General features: G+C 39.9%; 1 pseudogene; it reads left to right on the top strand.

Annotated features, from left to right (window-relative positions):
- Positions 1-989: 989 nt before the first annotated feature.
- On the top strand, positions 990-2,031 carry LOC101713831 (polyadenylate-binding protein 2 pseudogene; annotated as a pseudogene).
- Positions 2,032-8,609: the final 6,578 nt, after the last annotated feature.

Raw genomic sequence — 8,609 nt, 5'->3', positions numbered from 1 at the left:
GAGGGGAAGAAAAGCAGGAAATAAACACAAAAAAGTAATAAAAGCAAATACCTACATTCAAATATATCACTGGTTACATTAAATGTAAATAGTCTAAACACACTAATCAAAAACGGGATTGTCAGATGATTTAAAAAATAACACTGCTACATATTCTCTATAAGAAACTCACTTAATATAATGTTTTAAGTACATTAAAATAAAAGAATTGAAAGCACAGTTAAATATAGCCCATGCAAACACAAATCAGAAGCTTGACGTGGCTATGTCAATATTAGAGTATATTCAAGAGCAAAGAATTTTAACAAGGATCAAGAGGGACACTGCATATTAATAAAAAATCAACCCACCAAGAAAACATAAAAAATTTAAATGCATATACACATAGCATCAGATCTTCAAAAAATACATGAAGCAAAATCTGAAAGAAGAAACATAAATCCTTAATTAATACTGGAGACTTCAACGCTTACTAATATGTAGAGCTAGAAGAAAGAAAATCAGCAAGAATATCAAACAAGTGAACGAACAACACTGAAATAAAATGAGTTCTAACTGATGTTGATAGAAATTTCTAATCAATAACAGAATATGCATTCTTTTCTGTGAACACAAAACATATCCCAGATTGACCATATCCTGGGTTTTAATTAGAAATTAATCACAGAAATATAAAAGAAAAATTTCTAAACACTTGGAAATTAAACAGTATACCTACATAATTTATGAGTCAGACAGAAAGGTTTAGGAGAAAATTTAAAAATGTTTTTAAGTGGGAAAAGAGAAAATCTCACTCATGAAAATTTGTAGAATATGGGCGGCAGCGGCAGCAGGGGATGCGGGTGGTTGGGGCTCCGGGCCGCGGCTGAGGCGCCATCCTGTTCCCGGGGCTGGTGGGGAGGCCGGGGAGGGGACCCAGGGGGCGCAGTGGACTACGGGAACGTGGTGGAGTCTGAGGAACTGGAGCCTGGGGAGCTCCTGGCCCTGGGCTTGGCTCGGGAGCCGCTGGTAGCCAAGAGGAGGAGGAAGAGCCGGGGCTTGTGGAGAATGACCCAGGGGACGGCACCACTGAGGACCCGGAGCTGGAAGCGATCAAAGCTCGAGTCAGGGAGAATGGAGGAAGAAGCTGAGAAGCTAAAAGAGCTGCAGAACGAGGTAGAGAAGCAGATGAATATGAGTCCACCTCCAGGCAATGCTGGTCCAGTGATCATTCTATCGAAGAGAGAATGGAGGCTGATGCTCGTTCCATCTATGTTGGCAATGTGGACTATGGTGCAACAGCAGAAGAGCTAGAAGCTCACTTTCATGGCTGTGGTTCAGTCAACCGTGTCACCATACTTTGTGACAAATTTAGTGGCCATCCCAAAGGGTTTGCGTATATAGAGTTATCAGACAAAAGAGTCAGTGAGGACTTCCCTGGCCTTAGGCGAGTCCCTATTTAGAGGAAGACAAATCAAGGTGATCCCGAAACGAACCGATAGACCAGGCATCAGCACAACAGACCGAGGCTTCCCGCGTGCACACTATCGTGCCTGCTGTCGTGCCCGGACCACCAACTACAGTAGTTCCCGCTCTCGATTCTACAGTGGTTTAAACAGCAGGCCCCGCCCTGAGGTCGTGTCTACAGGGGCCGGGCTAGAGCGACATCATGGTATTCCCCTTACTAAAAAAAGTGTGTATTAGGAGGAGAGAGAGGGGAAAAAGGAAAGAAGGAAAAAAAATAAAAGAAAAAAAAAAGAAAAACAGAAGATGACCTTGATGGAAAAAAAATTTTTTTTTAAAAAAGATACACTGTGGAAGGGGGGAGAAACCCATAACTAACTGCTGAGGAGGGACCTGCTTTGGGGAGTAGGGGAAGGCCCAGGGAGTGGGGTAGGGGGCTGCTCATTCACTCTGGGGATTCGCCATGGACACTTCTCAACTGTGCAAGCTGCTGCCCATGTTTCCCTGCCCTGCTTCACCCCTTTGAGGGCTGCTCAAGGGTAGGTGGGCATGGGTGATAGGAGGGGTTTTGTTTACCCAGGGCTCTGGAAGGACACCAAACTGTTCTGGTTGTTACCTTCCCTCCATCTTCTCCCTGCCTTTCACAGTCCCCTCCTGCCTGCTCCTGTCCTGCCAGGCCACCTACCCCAACCGACTTTCGGCTCCCTACCCTCCAGATTGCCTGGTGATCTATTTTGTTTCCTTTTGTGTTTCTTTTTCTGTTTTGAGTCTTTCTTTGCAGGTTTCTGTAGCCTGAAGATCTCCGTTCCGCTCCCAGTGGCTCCAGTGTAAATTCCCCTTCTCCCTGGGGAAAATGCACTACCTTGTTTTGGGGGGGGGGGGGGGGTTTCAGTTTTTTGTTTTGTTGTGTTTTTTTTCTTTGCCTTTTTTTCCCTTTTATTTGGAGGGAATGGGAGGAAGTGGGAACAGGGAGGTAGGAGGTGGATTTTGTTTATTTTTTTAGCTCATTTCCAGGGGTGGGAAATATTTTTTTTTAAATATGTGTCATGAATGAAGTTGTTTTTGAAAATAAAATAAATTAAAAAAGGAAAATTTGTAGACTAAAACAGTGCTTAGATGGATATGATAATACTAGCAGCTATTATTAGAAAAATGAAAAATGGTCTTAAATTAATAATTGAAGTTTTACCTTAACACTCTAAAAACTGAAGTGAAAATTCACACAAAGGAAGCAGAAGGAAGGAAATGGTAGAACAAATAATGTAAAAGATAAATGTTAATTTAAGAGAAAGGAACCACAATAAAGAAGAAGATATAATATTGAAATAATGACAGCCTCCAGAAAACAAAATCAATGCATAAATGTAAAATAAATACTAAAAACCATAACTCAAGAAATCTTTCATGAAATTAAAAAAAACATTTAAGGTACATAATGAGAGAACACACTACATATTTAACAGTATTTACTCAGAATGACTGAAATGAAAAGTCTAATAAAATGATTACATGTTGAAACACAGCCACTTTTCTTTAAAAACTTAAACATTAAATTACTATGTTTTTCATTAAGAATGTAGGAAAACAGAGGGAAAAGGGTAGAGTAATAAAAGAAATAAAAGTAGGTTATCTATTGACAACAGTTAAAAAAAGCAAGAATTATAAAAGAAGAAAAGTAGATTATTTAACTATTGACTGCAAAATTAATGTCACAATAAAATGATATATGGCTAAGAAATGCAAAGAAAAAAATGTGAACCAAAATTCTACATCTAACAAATCTATACCTTTAAGCATACAGAATTAGACAATCTGTTGTTAAATTTCAAAAACTGAAAGAATTTTTTTTTTCCCCATGAGTTCTTTCTAAGGAATAAACAAGAAAGCAGCCTTAGAGAGCCAAAGTGACTCAGGTATTATCAGCATAAGGATTGGTGAAAAGATAAACATGTCATTTCAGATGCCCAGTTTTGGATTGGGTCTTTAAATTTAGGAGGTCTGATCTTTTTAAGTTCTTTACAGATTCGAGATAGTAGACCTTTGTCTGAGGAAGAGCAGGTGAAGATTTTTTCCCACATTGTGGGTTGTCTCTTCACACTGCTGGTGGTTTCTCTTGCTGTGCAGAAGCCTTTTAATAAGAAGAGACCCCATTTGTTGATTGTTTGTGCTAGTTCACGGGCAACTGAGGTTTTGTTCATAAAATCTTTTCCTACACTGATGTCTTCAAGGGTTCTACCTAACCTCTGTTCCAACCGGTTCAGAGTTTCTATTTTAATATTTAGATCTTTAATCCATTTTGATTTTGGTTTAGTGCATGGTGAGAGATACAGGTCTAGTTTTAATCTTTGTCAAGTTGAAGCCCAATTTTTCCAGTACCATTTATTAAAGAGGCTATCTTTCCTCCAGTGAGGGTGTTTGGCTCCTTTATCGAAGATGAGATGGCTGAGTGTGTCTGGCATTGTTTCTGCATCTTCTAATCTGTTCCACTAGTCCTCAAGTCTGTTTCTTTGCCGGTACCATGCTTTTTTTTATGACAGTATCTTTGTAGTAGAGTTGCAGGTTGGGGATTGTGATACCCCCTGCCACGTCTCTGTTACCTAGAATTGCTTTTGCTATTCTGGGCCTCTTCTTGCTCCAAATGAATTTTTGGATTGCTTTCTCAAGGTCTATGAAGTATGCTGCTAGGATCTCAATTGGAATTGCATTAAATCTATATAGCAGTTTTGGAAGTATGGCCATTTTCACTCTATTAATCCTTCCTACCCAGGAGCAGGGGATGTCTGTCCATTTTCTGATATCATCTTCAATCTCTCTTTTCAGAGTGCCATAGTTTTCAGAGGAGAGGTCTTTGATTTCTTTCGTTAGGATGATTCCTAGGTATTTCAGTTTTTTGGATGCTATTGTGAAAGGAATTATTTGCCCTATTTCTCTCTCAGTGAGTCTGTCATTGGTGTAGAGGAAAGCTATTGAATTTGTGTATTGACCTTGTAACCAGTTACTTGACTGAATTTGGTTATGAAGTCTAGAAGACTTTTGGTGGAGTTCTTGGGGTCTTCTATATAGAGTATCATGTCATCTGCAAATAATGACAATTTGACTTCTTCATTACCTATCTTTATTCCTTTTATTTCTTTCTCTTGTCTAATTGCCATGGCTAATGTTTCCAGAACTATACTGAACAAGAGTGGTGATAGTGGACATCCCTGTCTTGTTCTTGATTTTAGTGTGAAGGATTTCAGTTTTTGACCATTTAGTATGATATCGGCTGTTGGTTTTTCATAGATGGCTTCTCTCAGTTTGAGGTAGAGACCATCTATTCCAATTTTTTGTAGAGTTTTTATCATAAATGCATGTTGGATTTTGTCAAATGCTTTTTCTGCGTCTATGGAAATAATCATATGGTTTTTGTCCTTGGCTCTATTGATATAGTGTATTACATTGATTGATTTTCGTGTATTGAACCATCCCTGCATCCCTGGGATGAATCCCACTTGATCAGGGTGTATGATCTTCTTGATGATCTTCTGCATTCTGTTTGCCATTATCTTATTAAGGATTTTTGCATCTATGTTCATTAGTGAGATTGGCCTATAGTTCTCTTTTTTCAGTTGGGTCTTTCTCTGCTTTGGGGATCAAGGTGATGCTTGCTTCCAGGAATGAATTTGGGAGTATTGCTTCCCTTTCAATTTCATTGAAGAGTTTAAACAGTAGTGGCAGCAGTTCCTCTCTAAATGTCTTGTAGAATTCAGCAGTGAAGCCATCAGGGCCCTGGATTTTCTTAGTTGATAAATTTTTTATTACGTTTTCAATTTCATTGGTTGATACTGGGTTGTTCAGAATTTTGAGGTCTTCTTCGTTCAACTTTGATAATTCATATGTGTCTAGCAATCTGTCCATTTCTTCTGTGTTGTCCATCTTATTGGCGTATAGGTTCTGGAAGTAGGTATTGATGATCCTCTGGATTTCTGCGGGGTCTGTTGTAATTTCACCCTTTTCATTCCTAATTGCATGGATTTGGGCCTTTTCTTTCCTTTTTCTGGCAAGGTTGGCTAAAGGTTTGTCAATTTTGTTGATTCTTTCGAAGAACCAACTCTTGGCCTCATTGATTTTTTTGTATCACTCTCTTAGTCTCTATTGCATTGATTTCTCCTCTGATCTTTATAATTTCCTCCCTTGTATGAGTTTAGGGGTTGTCCTGCTCTTCTTTTTCTAGAAGCTTGAGGTTCAGCATCAGGTTGTTTAATTGGGCTCATTCTGTTTTCCTAATATGCGTATTCACTGCTATGAATTTCCCTCATAAGACTGCTTTCATTGTGTCCCATAGATTCCGATATGTTGTATTGTCATTGTCATTTAATTGAAGGAACTGTCTGATTTCTTCTTTAATTTCCTCTATGACCCATTGGTTATTCAGAAGTGTGCTGTTCAATTTCCATGTGTTTATGAAATTTTTTCAGTTTCTTTTGCTATGGATCTCCAATTTCATTGCACTATGGTCTGATAATATACAGGGGATAACTTCAATTCCTTTGCACTTACTTAAACATGTTCTATGTGTGAGTATGTGGTCTATTTTGGAGAATGACCCATGTGCAGCTGAGAAGAATGTGTATTCTGATTTTGTGGTGTGGAAGACTCTGTAAACATCTGTTAAGTTCATTTGTTCAAGAGTTTGATTGAGTTCTTGTATTTCATTAATTATTTTTAGTCTAGTTGATCTATCTATTTGTGACAGTGGGGTGTTGAGGTTCCCCCACTACAATTGTATTAGTGCATATATGACTTTTCATGTCCATTAGTATTTGTTTTATATAGTTGGGTGCACTAGTGTTTGGTGCATAGATATTTATGATTGTCATCTCTTCCTCTTGGATTGTTCCCTTTACAAGGATGTAGTGTCCTTATTTGTCTCTCTTAATCAGTGTTGCTTTGAAATCGACTTGATCTGCCAAGAGGATAGCTACTTCTGCTTTTTTTCAGGTTCCTGTCTCATGGAGTATTGTTTTCCACCCTTTAACTTTCAGTCTATGAGTTTCCTTTTGAATTAAGTGTGTTTCTTGTATGCAGCATATTGTTAGATTTTGCTTCTTGACCCATTCTGCCAGTCTATTTCTTTTGATTGATGAATTGAGACCATTAACATTGATGGTTATAACTGAAACATTTTTACTTGTCATTGCCATGACTTTTTCTTTTTGTTGGGTTCTCTCCCTTTACATTTAGTTTCTTGTCATGCCAGATGGGTTCATTCTGCTTTGCTTCCTGGGGTTGTGATCCTCAATGTCTGTTCCTAGGATATTGTGTAAAATTCTTTGGAGTGATGGTTTGGTATTCACAAAGTTCCTAAGGTGCTCTTTGTCATGAAAGTATCTTATTTCTCCATCCATTTTGAAAGATAGTTTTGCAGGGTACATCAATCTGGGTTGGAGGCTGTTTTCTTTTAGGGCTTGGAATATGTCACTCCAAGCTCTTCTTGCCTTGATGGTTTGTGTTGAGAATTCTGCTGTGATTCTGATGGGCTTTCCTTTGTATGTGATTTGTTTCTTTTCTCTGACTGCTTGGAGAACTTTGTTCTTCTGTTGTGTTTCTGGAATCTTAACAATTATATGCCTATGTGTAGATTTTTTTGATCAAGGCTATTTGGAGTCCTATATGCTTCACTTATCTGTATGTCAACCTCTTTTCCCATGCTTGGGAAGTTTTGTGCCATTATTTCTGTGAAGAGATTTTTTAATGTCACCTCCACTCTCTCCTGTTTCTTCATTGAGCCCAATCAGTCTTATGTTATTCTTCTTTGCATCATCTAGCAGCTGCTGGACTGATTTCTCATGTTCCCTCATGATTTTGAAGCAATTTTTCTTTTCCTGGTCACTAATTGCAATCTTATCTTCTATATCTGAAATTCTGTCCTCACATTGGCTCATTCTGCTGTGTAGACTTTCAGTGGAGTTTTTCATGTCCTGGAAATCTATTTGCATCTGTTTTATGGATTCCATTTGTTTCTTATGTTGGGATTCCATCATGTTCCTCAGCTCCTCTCTAGATTTATTAATCATGTCTTGCACTAGGGGCACAATTTCTCCTGTTATCTGAGAAATTATTTCTGATTTCATTTTTTCCAGATCCCCTTTTGTTGCCAGTTTAGTGGGTCTAGGTGGTTGAGTATCAGAGTGTTCCATGTTATTTCCCTTTGGGGTTGCTGTAGGTGATCTGGAAGTCTGGTTTTGAGACTTATTTATGTGTTTTCTCATTTCAGTTGGGGGGCGGTGGTGCTGTTGGCACCTGCATGGATTACCTCCTCTCGGCTGGGTGAGGTGGGCCAGGGGCCAGGAGCAGCAGTCGGGATGGTGACCGAAAAGCCCTTTCCTGTGGGCTGGGAGCAGCGGCAGGGATGTTGGCCTGGAAGCCCCTTCCTCTGGGCCAGAAGCAGTGGGATGGTGGCTCAGAAGCTCCTCCCTCTGGGCAGGGAGCAGTGGGAAAGGTGGTGACCCAAAAGCCCTTTCCTCTGGTCTGGGAACAGCTGGAGGGATGGTGACCGGGCAGCCCCTTCCTCTGGACCAGGAGCATTTGGATGAAGGCTCAGAAGCCCCTACATCTGGGCTAGGAACAGCGGGACTCAGTACCTTGGTCTGGTGGTCTGGTGTCCTCTGCGTCTTTGTAGTATGGAACCAGGTGGCTGCTTGTCTGCAGCGGGGTGATTCAGTGTTTTCCTCTAGACTCAGGACCTAGATAGGGCGTGCACAGACCTTCCTGTGTGCCGCAGGCTGATTTGGCGTATTCTGCGTGACTGGGTACCTCGGTAGGGCATGTGCAGACCTGTCTGTCTGCAGTGGGCTGATTTGGGGTGTTCTGTGCTACTCAGGACCTCAGTAGGGCGTGCACAGACCTGCCTGTCTGCAGCGGGGTGATTAGGCATCTTCCGCTTGACTCCTCATTATGGAATATTACAACTCCATCTATCACCTTCTGTGTCCTTAAAACTTATTGTTCTCAGTATCAAAAAACATGGTAACATGAACTACAAATGAGTTTTTAAAAACCTGTACTCTTAAGTTTAATTGTAAATGTTGGTATAAATCTATCATATATATATTTTTTCTAGTTTTAGCTATGCAAGAGTTCTGGAGACAATGACCAATGCAGTGACAGAGAACATCCTTTGTGCC

This window comes from Heterocephalus glaber, unplaced genomic scaffold, assembly GCF_053883595.1.
Source record: "Heterocephalus glaber isolate CG9 unplaced genomic scaffold, H.glaber_assembly_v1.0 deba00000474, whole genome shotgun sequence".
Lineage (NCBI taxonomy): Eukaryota > Metazoa > Chordata > Mammalia > Rodentia > Bathyergidae > Heterocephalus > Heterocephalus glaber.
The sequence above is the reverse complement of the archived record's forward strand: the minus strand, read 5'-3'. Positions and strand labels throughout refer to the sequence as shown.